The sequence below is a fragment of the Patella vulgata genome, chromosome 6 (assembly GCF_932274485.2).
Source record: "Patella vulgata chromosome 6, xgPatVulg1.2, whole genome shotgun sequence".
Taxonomy (NCBI): Eukaryota; Metazoa; Mollusca; class Gastropoda; family Patellidae; genus Patella; species Patella vulgata.
In genome coordinates, this window is record NC_065884.2 from 74,082,562 (window position 1) to 74,096,262 (window position 13,701).

Sequence of the window (13,701 nt, forward strand, 5' to 3'; positions counted from 1 at the left end):
GCCCTGGTGGTCAAGTGACCCTACTCCTTGTCACATTCAAGCGGGGATTTGAAACCACACAAATTGACTCAATAACCTCGTTTACATTACAAATTTTAAGCGTGCCAGACACGCACAGTTAAATTTTCGTAGTGTAAACGCTATCCAGCCTGAGCACGGTTTCATTACCGATTACTTCGCATGCGCCAAACTAACCTTGACCGTTTTTTTTCCCCCGAACTTTGACATCTGGGTAATTTGCTTTGCATAGGGACTGAAATTAACTTTTCTGTGAAGAGTTCCACTGGCTCTGAAATCGGTTATTTTAGGGTAATGTAAACAGGTCAATTTCTTGACATTTATAGCGGCCTGGTACTTTGCCGAGAACGGCACGTTAAGTTATCGCCGCCTGGTACTGTGCCGAGAACGCCACGCTTATCGCAGCCAAGTGTCGTAAACGAGCTAATGACAGACCTTGTGATTTTACGCGCACATGTTAAACCACTAGACCACCCTCCCGCCACCCCCCCAATTGTTTTGGTTTTTACTGTAATTTCTAATCAGTCACAGTATGTTCTGCGAAATAAATGAAGAGTCAGAATTGAATGGCAGTCTTTGAGTGTCTAGATATTCCAGTCTACACAGGTAGTATTCTCATGTAGGATATATTTAGCCTCATGCATCAAGTCGATCATTAAAAATCTTGCTCGAAAGCATTCTGGCAAGTGATTTGTGTGCCAATTTTAAAATAATTTTCATTTTGTCTTAAATATTGGAAGCACATCTTTTCACGGTAAGATAACAACATCAATGTTGATTTAAAGTTAAAGTGACCAGGAAGTCCTGTTTTCAATGTCGAGGAGTGTGGATGATATTGAGTTATAGGCTTACCATCTTTAACCAGAGGTGATTTCAAACACACAGACAAGTTTTTAATAACCATTAATATTACTGTCTGTTCCAAGAGATACTCTGACTCTCAAATTCCTTGCCATTTCTTCAGTTTTTAATTTAAACGGCCAAAAATTGGTGACATACCTGAAATTGTCATCCCGTTGCTCGCTTCGTCGAGCCCTAACGCCTAAAAATTCGATAAGATCCACTCTCCTCTTGGAAATTTCACATATTTCGACATTGTTTCTTTCTCAAAACATCAACATTAAGAAAGTAATGGGATGGCAATTCCAGGTATGCCACAAAGTTTTAGTCGTCTAAATTAAAAATTGAAGAAATAGCAAGCAATTTTCGTGTCGTAGTGTCACCTGGAACAGACAGTAGGCCTAGTTTGTTTACAATCGAAGAATTTGTTTATAATTTAAAACAGTTCATATCAGACACCACAGTTTATATCTTTCTATTCTATATTCGGTGGCAGAGGTTCGAGACACACTTAAAATATTTTAATCCATAGAACCAGAAATACGTCGATTGCTGCAGTAATGAATATACAATTCTAATGGAGCTCAGCTGGGTAGCCGATTGATAGTCTTACTTTCAATTTATCATTTCCATGATTAGTCGGGTTTCGTGAATTAAGTAATAGAATAGAATCACACATGTTTCACCGCTCATTAATTTTGTGTGCTCTATCAATCAGGCGTTTTGTGTCATTGTTAAAACGTAAAACTGTTAATAGAATATTCCATATTCAATAATATTTAATTGACAAATTTACTAACCATTTTCTGCAGACCGTGAGAAAGTTCAACGTGTTGATTTTACCGAAAACCGATAAAGTATTTTGGTAGTGGTGTTTAATGTCTGCTTCCACATAAGTGATATCGCAGTGTTTATTTTGAGTGGATCATCTATTTATATCGACCAATATCGACCAATAGAATCAAAGTTTGCAAATGGAAGAGACGCGATCTTTGAGTCATTTAACGCACTATCAAAAATTAATCAACTAATCTACTACGGAATGATATCAGAAGTATTATACCTTTTAAAAATTATTTTACTGAAACAAATATCAGAATACTATTTTTTTGTATTGCTAAAAAGTTTGTAAATTTCTATTTGCAATAGACTGAAAGGTCGCAGATGTATAATTTTATATTTCGTTTCGTTTAAATTTACCAATCTGCCGTTTTGTTACCATGTGGCTGTCAAAAGCAATTACCCCTAAGTACCACTAGAATTTCCAGTCAACAAACTCGGTCGATGGTTGGGCTAAAATTTGGGAATAGTTTGTTTGACTGAAATAAAAAACGCACTAACTCAAATATGATTACATCGTTTTTTGTCTATTTTGATTATTTTCCCCCAAGTTCAAATCTGACAGTTGAAGTCACAATTTTATTGAGATTTTCCTTCCAATAGCAATACCCTAAACAACGTGTTGACCTCTCTTTGCGAGTAAGGTCGTCATCTAGGGTTAAGGGTCAACGACTGACGTCATCAACTGAAAACAATGGCCGTACTAATATAAACAACTTGAATTAAGTCTGTGTCCGATGCATAAAACTGATGACAGCATAGTATCTAGTCGCTTCAGTATTTGACATTTTCATGTGGCCTCGCCCAGTCGATAAAATCAATCAGTTAGTTCAGTCGAATAATCCAGTCGAATAAACCAGTCGAAAAGTTCAGTCGAATACTTCAGTCGAATAATTCAGTCGAATAAACAAGTCGCTCAATATTAAGCAGCGGTGGCAGCGGGCTAAGATAATATAGTAGCAAATCATGCTCGTAGCCATAGCTGAAGGAGCCGGGGGCATGGGGTAGGGACCGGGGGGCTTCCCAACTAATTTCAAGAAATGAAAAGAAATGAAATGGGGGTTCAACGTCCTTCTGTTCTGCTTGGAACTGGGCTAATGAAGACGGGCAGACGCCATACACTGTGCGATGAGGGAAATTTTGCCCGGACAGCGGCACTACGGCCTACTCTTATATCGAATTCCATCTGTCAAAGGGATCTTTTACGTCCACTCCAATGTAGACACGGGACCTCGGTTTTTCGTCCCATCCGAAAGACTAGACAGCTGTCCTTGTCCGCCTCGAAAAGAATAGAGTCCCTATATATGATATAAACGAAGAAAGGGGATGGGGTGGGGCGGGGGTGGGGGGGGATGAGGTATTTGACATTTTCATGTGGCCTCGTCCAGTCGATAAAACCAGTCAGTTAGTTCAGTCGAATAATCCAGTCGAATAAACCAGTCGAATAATTCAGTCGAAAAGTTCAGTCGAATAAACCAGTCGAATAGTTCAGTCGAATAATCCAGTCGAATAATTCAGTCGAATAAACAAGTCGCTCAATATTAAGCAGCGGTGGCAGCGGGCTAAGATAATATAGTAGCAAATCATGCTCGTAGCCATAGCTGAAGGAGCCGGGGGCATGGGGTAGTGACCGGGGGGCTTCCCAACTAGTTTCAAGAAATGAAAAGAAATGAAATGGGGTTTTAACGTCCTACTGTTCTGCTTGGAACTGGGCTAATGAAGACGGGCAGACGCCATACACTGTGCGATGAGGGAAATTTTGCCCGGACAGCGGCACTACGGCCTACTCTTATATCGAATTCCATCTGTCAAAGGGATCTTTTACGTCCACTCCAATGTAGACACGGGACCTCGGTTTTTCGTCTCATCCGAAAGACTAGACAGCTGTCCTTGTCCGCCTCGAAAAGAATAGAGTCCCTATATATGATATAAACGAAGAAAGGGGGTGGGGTGGGGCGGGGTTGGGGGGGGGGATGAGGTATTTGACATTTTCATGTGGCCTCGTCCAGTCGATAAAATCAGTCAGTTAGTTCAGTCGAATAATCCAGTCGAATAAACCAGTCGAATAATTCAGTCGAAAAGTTCAGTCGAATAAACCAGTCGAATAGTTCAGTCGAATAATCCAGTCGAATAATTCAGTCGAATAAACAAGTCGCTCAATATTAAGCAGCGGTGGCAGCGGGCTAAGATAATATAGTAGCAAATCATGCTCGTAGCCATAGCTGAAGGAGCCGGGGGCATGGGGTAGGGACCGGGGGGCTTCCCAACTAGTTTCAAGAAATGAAAAGAAATGAAATGGGGTTTAACGTCCTTCTGTTCTGCTTGGAACTGGGCTAATGAAGACGGGCAGACGCCATACACTGTGCGATGAGGGAAATTTTGCCCGGACAGCGGCACTACGGCCTACTCTTATATCGAATTCCATCTGTCAAAGGGATCTTTTACGTCCACTCCAATGTAGACACGGGACCTCGGTTTTTCGTCTCATCCGAAAGACTAGACAGCTGTCCTTGTCCGCCTCGAAAAGAATAGAGTCCCTATATATGATATAAACGAAGAAAGGGGGTGGGGTGGGGCGGGGGTGGGGGGGGGGGGGGATGAGGTATTTGACATTTTCATGTGGCCTCGTCCAGTCGATAAAACCAGTCAGTTAGTTCAGTCGAATAATCCAGTCGAATAAACCAGTCGAATAATTCAGTCGAAAAGTTCAGTCGAATAAACCAGTCGAATAGTTCAGTCGAATAATCCAGTCGAATAATTCAGTCGAATAAACAAGTCGCTCAATATTAAGCAGCGGTGGCAGCGGGCTAAGATAATATAGTAGCAAATCATGCTCGTAGCCATAGCTGAAGGAGCCGGGGGCATGGGGTAGGGACCGGGGGGCTTCCCAACTAGTTTCAAGAAATGAAAAGAAATGAAATGGTGTTTTAACGTCCTACTGTTCTGCTTGGAACTGGGCTAATGAAGACGGGCAGACGCCATACACTGTGCGATGAGGGAAATTTTGCCCGGACAGCGGCACTACGGCCTACTCTTATATCGAATTCCATCTGTCAAGGGATCTTTTACGTCCACTCCAATATATACACGGGACCTCGGTTTTTTGTCCCATCCGAACGACCAGACAGCTGTCCTTGTCCGCCTCGAAAAGAATAGAGTCCCTATATATGATATGAACGAAGAAAGGGGGTGGGGTGGGGCGGGGGTGGGGGGGGATGAGGTATTTGACATTTTCATGTGGCCTCGTCCAGTCGATAAAACCAGTCAGTTAGTTCAGTCGAATAATCCAGTCGAATAAACCAGTCGAATAATTCAGTCGAAAAGTTCAGTCGAATAAACCAGTCGAATAGTTCAGTCGAATAATTCAGTCGAATAATCCAGTCGAATAATTCAGTCGAATAAACAAGTCGCTCAATATTAAGCAGCGGTGGCAGCGGGCTAAGATAATATAGTAGCAAATCATGCTCGTAGCCATAGCTGAAGGAGCCGGGGGCATGGGGTAGGGACCGGGGGGCTTCCCAACTAGTTTCAAGAAATGAAAAGAAATGAAATGGGGTTTAACGTCCTTCTGTTCTGCTTGGAACTGGGCTAATGAAGACGGGCAGACGCCATACACTGTGCGATGAGGGAAATTTTGCCCGGACAGCGGCACTACGGCCTACTCTTATATCGAATTCCATCTGTCAAAGGGATCTTTTACGTCCACTCCAATGTAGACACGGGACCTCGGTTTTTCGTCCCATCCGAAAGACTAGACAGCTGTCCTTGTCCGCCTCGAAAAGAATAGAGTCCCTATATATGATATAAACGAAGAAAGGGGGTGGGGTGGGGCGGGGGTGGGGGGGGGATGAGGTATTTGACATTTTCATGTGGCCTCGTCCAGTCGATAAAACCAGTCAGTTAGTTCAGTCGAATAATCCAGTCGAATAAACCAGTCGAATAATTCAGTCGAAAAGTTCAGTCGAATAAACCAGTCGAATAATTCAGTCGAATAATCCAGTCGAATAATTCAGTCGAATAAACAAGTCGCTCAATATTAAGCAGCGGTGGCAGCGGGCTAAGATAATATAGTAGCAAATCATGCTCGTAGCCATAGCTGAAGGAGCCGGGGCATGGGGTAGGGACCGGGGGGCTTCCCAACTAGTTTCAAGAAATGAAAAGAAATGAAATGGGTTTTTAACGTCCTACTGTTCTGCTTGGAACTGGGCTAATGAAGACGGGCATACGCCATACACTGTGCGATGAGGGAAATTTTGCCCGGACAGCGGCACTACGGCCAACTCTTATATCGAATTCCATCTGTCAAAGGGATCTTTTACGTCCACGCCAATGTGCACACGGGACCTCGGTTTTTCGTCCCATCCGAACGACTAGACAGCTGTCCTTGTCCGCCTCGAAAAGAATAGAGTCCCTATATATGATATGAACGAAGAAAGGGGATGGCGTGGTGCGGGGGGTGGGGGTGGATGAGGTATTTGACATTCTCATGTGGCCTCGTCCAGTCGATAAAACCAGTCAGTTAGTTCAGTCGAATAATCCAGTCGAATAAACCAGTCGAATAATTCAGTCGAAAAGTTCAGTCGAATAAACCAGTCGAATAGTTCAGTCGAATAATTCAGTCGAATAATCCAGTCGAATAAACAAGTCGCTTAATATTAAGCAGCGGTGGCAGCAGACTAAGATAATGTAGTAGCAAATCATGCTCATAGCCATAGATGAAGGAGCCGGGGGCATGGGGTAGGGGCCGGGGGGCTTCCCAACTAGTTTCAAGAAATGAAATGGGGTTTAACGTCCTACTGTTCTGCTTGGAACTGGGCTAATGAAGACGGGAATACGCCATACACTGTGCTATGAGGGAAATTTTGCCCGGACAGTGGCACTACGGCCTACTCTTATATCGAATTCCATCTGTCAAGGGATCTTTTACGTCCACGCCAATGTATACACGAGACCTCGTATGTCGTATGTCCGTCTTCATTAGCCCAGTTCCAAGCAGAACAGAAGGACGTTAAACCCCCATTTTATTTCTTTTCATTTCTTGAAACTAGTTTGGAAGCCCCCCGGTCCCTACCCCGTGCCCCCGGCTCCTTCGGGTATGGCTACGAGCATCATTTGCTACTAATTATCTTAGCCCGCTGCCACCGCTGCTTAATATTGAGCGACTTGTTTATTCGACTGAACTATTCGACTGGTTTATTCGACTGAACTTTTCGACTGAATTATTCGACTGGTTTATTCGACTGGATTATTCGACTGAACTAACTGACTGATTTTATCGACTGGACGAGGCCACATGAAAATGTCAAATACCTCATCCCCCCCCCCCCCCGCCCCACCCCATCCCCTTTCTTCGTTCATATCATATATAGGGACTCTATTCTTTTCGAGGCGGACAAGGACAGCTGTCTAGTCTTTCGGACGGGACGAAAAACCGAGGTCCCGTGTCTACATTGGAGTGGACGTAAAAGATCCCTTTGACAGATGGAATTCGATATAAGAGTAGGCCGTAGTGCCGCTGTCCGAGCAAAATTTCCCTCATCGCACAGTGTATGGCGTCTGCCCGTCTTCATTAGCCCAGTTCCAAGCAGAACAGTAGGACGTTAAAACACCATTTCATTTCTTTTCATTTCTTGAAACTAGTTGGGAAGCCCCCCGGTCCCTACCCCATGCCCCCGGCTCCTTCAGCTATGGCTACGAGCATGATTTGCTACTACATTATCTTAGTCTGCTGCCACCGCTGCTTAATATTAAGCGACTTGTTTATTCGACTGAATTATTCGACTGAACTATTTGACTGAATTATTCGACTGGACGAGGCCACATGAAAAAGTAAAATACCTCATCCCCACGTATCCCCATCGCATCAACTTTCTATCATATATAGGGACTCTATTTTTTTCGAGGTGGGGGTGGGGGGGGCGGGGGAATATTAGTATCTACTTAAGTACATGTATCACTTAAGACTGGTGAAGACATCTCCCACCCCTCCTCCCGATCCCCTGGCTCCTACGGTTATGGCTTAAGCATCGCTTAAATACCTATATTATCAAACTACTTTTGCCAAAAAAATTGGGCTTGAAACTAGTTTGAAAGCCCCCCACCCCCCAGCTACTACCCTATGACCCCATATTGGATTAGTGTTAACGACACTCACGTATCTGACTTGTTTTATCGACTTGCATGAGGATACAAGAAGAAGTCTCATCAAATAACTCAATCGTATAATTCGGTCGATATTTGAGCCAGCTCACAGTGTCAATGTGTTATATTTAGTGCTCACATGGAAAAGGATAAAAAAGAAAAAAATTTGTACACAAAAACAACTTTAAGTTATCTGTTTTTTGACATTAGGTATAAGTTCTAATTAGTCTTTTAAAAGTATTAAAAGATTCTAAAATAAATATAGAAATAAAATAAAAGAATAAAACTAAATAATTGGATCTGTAAATTTTTCTAGCAAGATTTATTCAATCAATATAATATACATAATCTAAAGATACATTATTTATGGGGTCTGAAAACATTCCAGGTCTTATATACATGTAATTTCATTTCCCGTAAGAAATTATTTACAGAAATATAAATACATTGTATTTCAAACAACAAACTTAAAAAGGTGAAAACAACATAAACATAATGCCATATGACAAGTATATACAGATTTCAATATTATATACATGGGCGTTGAAAGGGTTACACATTTGACCAAGATCGAATCAACAATGATAACGAATCAACTTACACTATACTGAGCTTTCTAGGAATTATATATTTGAATATCATCATATCATTGGATGCCATCATATACAAGAGCCTGTAAATAAACAAATTTTAAAAAAGAAAAATAAAGAAAAAAAGATCTTCAATTAGAGATGCAAGGCGCTCCCCATTATTATACAGTTGAAGTTACAACACCTAATATTATGTAAAGAAAGTTCAATATCCTTCTAAAATTAACGGATATAAGAATAATAAACTTTCGACACTATTATATAGTATATACAATCAGAAATATGTGACAATTAGTTAATTCGTATATGTACGAAACAAGATTATGGGGTATAGATAGTTGAATATATATATAGTTCGTTAATAACGTTATATTCAAAGACATCTATTTATTTACAGGTGATACTTTGATATTTTAGTTTGTTTTAGAGTTGGTGTGCGTGGGGGGGGGGTATTTTGATCATTCTTCTGGTTTTATTATCCTGTTACTTCTTTCATTATTCTGTTTCTCTTTGTTTTAGACCGAACTGTATTGCATCTTGATTAGTTGGACTTGTTGCAAATTTTGTCACAAATTTGCAGACTTTTTCACAACGTAATTAGTTACAGATGTTTTATTACTTTCTTTTGTTTTGTTTTTTTAATTTATTACTTAATTGCCTCTTCTGTGTATTGCCGAAGAAGAGTTTGACTCAGAGTCTAGACACTGAGTCTAGCTCTTCACAAGCAATACACAAAAAAACATACTTAAAAGCAGCCCCCTTTTGGACACATTTCATATATGTGGAAGTGGACGTTAAACACATAGCATAGTAGTAGTAGGCCAGTTAATACGTGCCCCTAACGTTTTTAGAACGTAGTGTTTTATAATATTTCATGGAATTAACACAATGTGCCGTTAAATATGGATGATATTGATGACCATACTGTAAGTATTACAACATCATTTACTTTTCAGACGGAGGTATTTTCTTTCCGTTGCTAATGTAATGGTTCGGGCTTATAATTACATTATTTTATCATTTTTTCTATACTATTTAGGCATATAAATCCATTAATTTTTGCATAATATTGGAAAATGGCGTGTCCCTTATCTCTTAAAAACGAGAACGGGGGTATGCTATAGACGCTTTTTTTTTTAAGGTACATTGAAAGTAGAGCTTAACTGAAATTAAATCTGGAACCTTTCGTAGTGATACAAGTATATGTGATAAATATCATAAATAAATGTGATAAATATTAAAGAGCTAAAAGAAGGAAAACTGATTGACCCGGATCCATTACCAAATTCATATTGACCATTATGCAAAATATTTTAATTTAGTTCTGTATTGCTATCTAGATGGAATGAGTCACAGTGTCTATCAATAAAATATGCTTCAAAACTACAGAGACAAGTTTACTAAAAACTTGGAATTAAATGATATCATACCTCCTGTCCAAAGCGCACTGACAATTTATTATTAAGATTATCATCAATAAGTACATGTAAAAGTGTATTAGGTTTCTCAACATTTTACCAGGCATTTGGTACCATTTGTAGGTAAGGGTTGCTATTAAAATTAATGCAAAATGATATCAATGGAAATATAATTAACATAACTAAATCGAGATCTTATAAATTCCCACCAATTCTGAAGAAGTCAAAATAATTATGGTCATACAAATTGCTCATAACGGCCAAAAAAATAAGAGATAAAAAAGCCAAACCCCAAATGATATTTATGAACATGTATATAACATAATAGATAATAGCATAACATAGATAGATTACCTGAACATTATCTTAATACGTTAATTTACAGACATTTAATGTAATAAAAACTATAATATTTCACATACATAATATTATATTGAATAAAACATTAAAATTAAAACATTTTTTTCAATAATATTTCGCATACATAATATATCTAAAACATAATTCATAGTTTATAGATATAGCAAGGGCTTTTTCACGATAAACCATTGACCGGATTTAGCAAGCAAAGGCAATTGTATTGTGGTTGAAGAAAAATCATATCGCCACGTAAAAAAAACATTGCATCTTCATTTAACTATATAAAATTTGTAAATATATCTTAACCTAAAATAAATTTTGTAATATTGCAATTGAACTACAATAAGTTAAATAATATATTTAGATTATCAATTTGCATCACAAAATACACTGGTCATATTATAGAAAGTAGAACACCGAATACAAAATGTAAAAGATGTTTCTGAACATAAGAAGATACGCGTCTGTTTGTGTCACGATTGAATTTGTTATTATACAATAGAAAGTGATAAGGTCGTGGTGGACACATCGGAATAGTCAACCAAGTCTGTCTGTAACCGATTATTACACTGATCGATTTTGATTTGTTTTATAGCATTTTCAAAGACTTTTTTCAATATGATTTTTGACAAACACATACGAATTACTATGTAGAATGATGTAGTAAATTATATTTCGTATGTATGTAATACAAATCGGACCCCGATATAAATCCTGTAATGGAGTTTCATTTCTTTTCATTTCTTGAAACTAGTTGGGAAGCCCCCCGGTCCCTACCCCATGCCCCCGGCTCCTTCAGCTATGGCTACGAGCATGATTTGCTACTATATTATCTTAGCCCGCTGCCACCGCTGCTTAATATTGAGCGACTTGTTTATTCGACTGAACTATTCGACTGGTTTATTCGACTGAACTATTCGACTGGTTTATTCGACTGGATTATTCGACTGAACTAACTGACTGGTTTTATCGACTGGACGAGGCCACATGAAAATGTCAAATACCTCATCCCCCCACCCCCGCCCCACCCCACCCCCTTTCTTCGTTCATATCATATATAGGGACTCTATTCTTTTCGAGGCGGACAAGGACAGCTGTCTGGTCGTTCGGATGAGACGAAAAACCGAGGTCCCGTGTCTACATTGGAGTGGACGTAAAAGATCCCTTTGACAGATGGAATTCGATATAAGAGTAGGCCGTAGTGCCGCTGTCCGGGCAAAAGTTCCCTCATCGCACAGTGTATGGCGTATGCCCGTCTTCATTAGCCCAGTTCCAAGCAGAACAGTAGGACGTTAAAACACCATTTCATTTCTTTTCATTTCTTGAAACTAGTTGGGAAGCCCCCCGGTCCCTACCCCATGCCCCCGGCTCCTTCAGCTATGGCTACGAGCATGATTTGCTACTATATTATCTTAGCCCGCTGCCACCGCTGCTTAATATTGAGCGACTTGTTTATTCGACTGAATTATTCGACTGGATTATTCGACTGAATTATTCGACTGAACTATTCGACTGGTTTATTCGACTGAACTTTTCGACTGAATTATTCGACTGGTTTATTCGACTGGATTATTCGACTGAACTAACTGACTGATTTTATCGACTGGACGAGGCCACATGAAAATGTCAAATACCTCATCCCCCCCCGCCCCACCCCATCCCCTTTCTTCGTTTATATCATATATAGGGACTCTATTCTTTTCGAGAAGGACAAGGACAGCTGTCTAGTCTTTCGGATGGGACGAAAAACCGAGGTCCCGTGTCTACATTGGAGTGGACGTAAAAGATCCCTTTGACAGATGGAATTCGATATAAGAGTAGGCCGTAGTGCCGCTGTCCGGGCAAAATTTCCCTCATCGCACAGTGTATGGCGTCTGCCCGTCTTCATTAGCCCAGTTCCAAGCAGAACAGAAGGACGTTAAACCCCATTTCATTTCTTTTCATTTCTTGAAACTAGTTGGGAAGCCCCCCGGTCCCTACCCCATGCCCCCGGCTCCTTCAGCTATGGCTACGAGCATGATTTGCTACTATATTATCTTAGCCCGCTGCCACCGCTGCTTAATATTGAGCGACTTGTTTATTCGACTGAATTATTCGACTGGATTATTCGACTGGTTTATTCGACTGAACTTTTCGACTGAATTATTCGACTGGTTTATTCGACTGGATTATTCGACTGAACTAACTGACTGGTTTTATCGACTGGACGAGGCCACATGAAAATGTCAAATACCTCACCCCCCCCCCCACCCCCGCCCCACCCCACCCCCTTTCTTCGTTTATATCATATATAGGGACTCTATTCTTTTCGAGGCGGACAAGGACAGCTGTCTAGTCTTTCGGATGGGACGAAAAACCGAGGTCCCGTGTCTACATTGGAGTGGACGTAAAAGATCCCTTTGACAGATGGAATTCGATATAAGAGTAGGCCGTAGTGCCGCTGTCCGGGCAAAATTTCCCTCATCGCACAGTGTATGGCGTCTGCCCGTCTTCATTAGCCCAGTTCCAAGAAGAACAGAAGGACGTTAAACCCCATTTCATTTCTTTTCATTTCTTGAAACTAGTTGGGAAGCCCCCCGGTCCCTACCCCATGCCCCCGGCTCCTTCAGCTATGGCTACGAGCATGATTTGCTACTATATTATCTTAGCCCGCTGCCACCGCTGCTTAATATTGAGCGACTTGTTTATTCGACTGAATTATTCGACTGGATTATTCGACTGAATTATTCGACTGAACTATTCGACTGGTTTATTCGACTGAACTTTTCGACTGAATTATTCGACTGGATTATTCGACTGAACTAACTGACTGGTTTTATCGACTGGACGAGGCCACATGAAAATGTCAAATACCTCATCCCCCCCCACCCCCGCCCCACCCCACCCCCTTTCTTCGTTCATATCATATATAGGGACTCTATTCTTTTCGAGGCGGACAAGGACAGCTGTCTGGTCGTTCGGATGGGACGAAAAACCGAGGTCCCGTGTATATATTGGAGTGGACGTAAAAGATCCCTTGACAGATGGAATTCGATATAAGAGTAGGCCGTAGTGCCGCTGTCCGGGCAAAATTTCCCTCATCGCACAGTGTATGGCGTCTGCCCGTCTTCATTAGCCCAGTTCCAAGAAGAACAGAAGGACGTTAAACCCCATTTCATTTCTTTTCATTTCTTGAAACTAGTTGGGAAGCCCCCCGGTCCCTACCCCATGCCCCCGGCTCCTTCAGCTATGGCTACGAGCATGATTTGCTACTATATTATCTTAGCCCGCTGCCACCGCTGCTTAATATTGAGCGACTTGTTTATTCGACTGAATTATTCGACTGGATTATTCGACTGAATTATTCGACTGAACTATTCGACTGGTTTATTCGACTGAACTTTTCGACTGAATTATTCGACTGGATTATTCGACTGAACTAACTGACTGGTTTTATCGACTGGACGAGGCCACATGAAAATGTCAAATACCTCATCCCCCCCCACCCCCGCCCC

General features: G+C 41.0%; 1 long non-coding RNA gene across 1 annotated transcript in view; it reads left to right on the forward strand.

Moving 5' to 3' along the window:
- The window catches only part of LOC130013080 (uncharacterized), a 95,763-nt gene that overhangs the window by 25,690 nt on the left and 56,372 nt on the right, over nucleotides 1-13,701 (forward strand). The gene's annotated exons all lie outside the window — the stretch shown is intronic.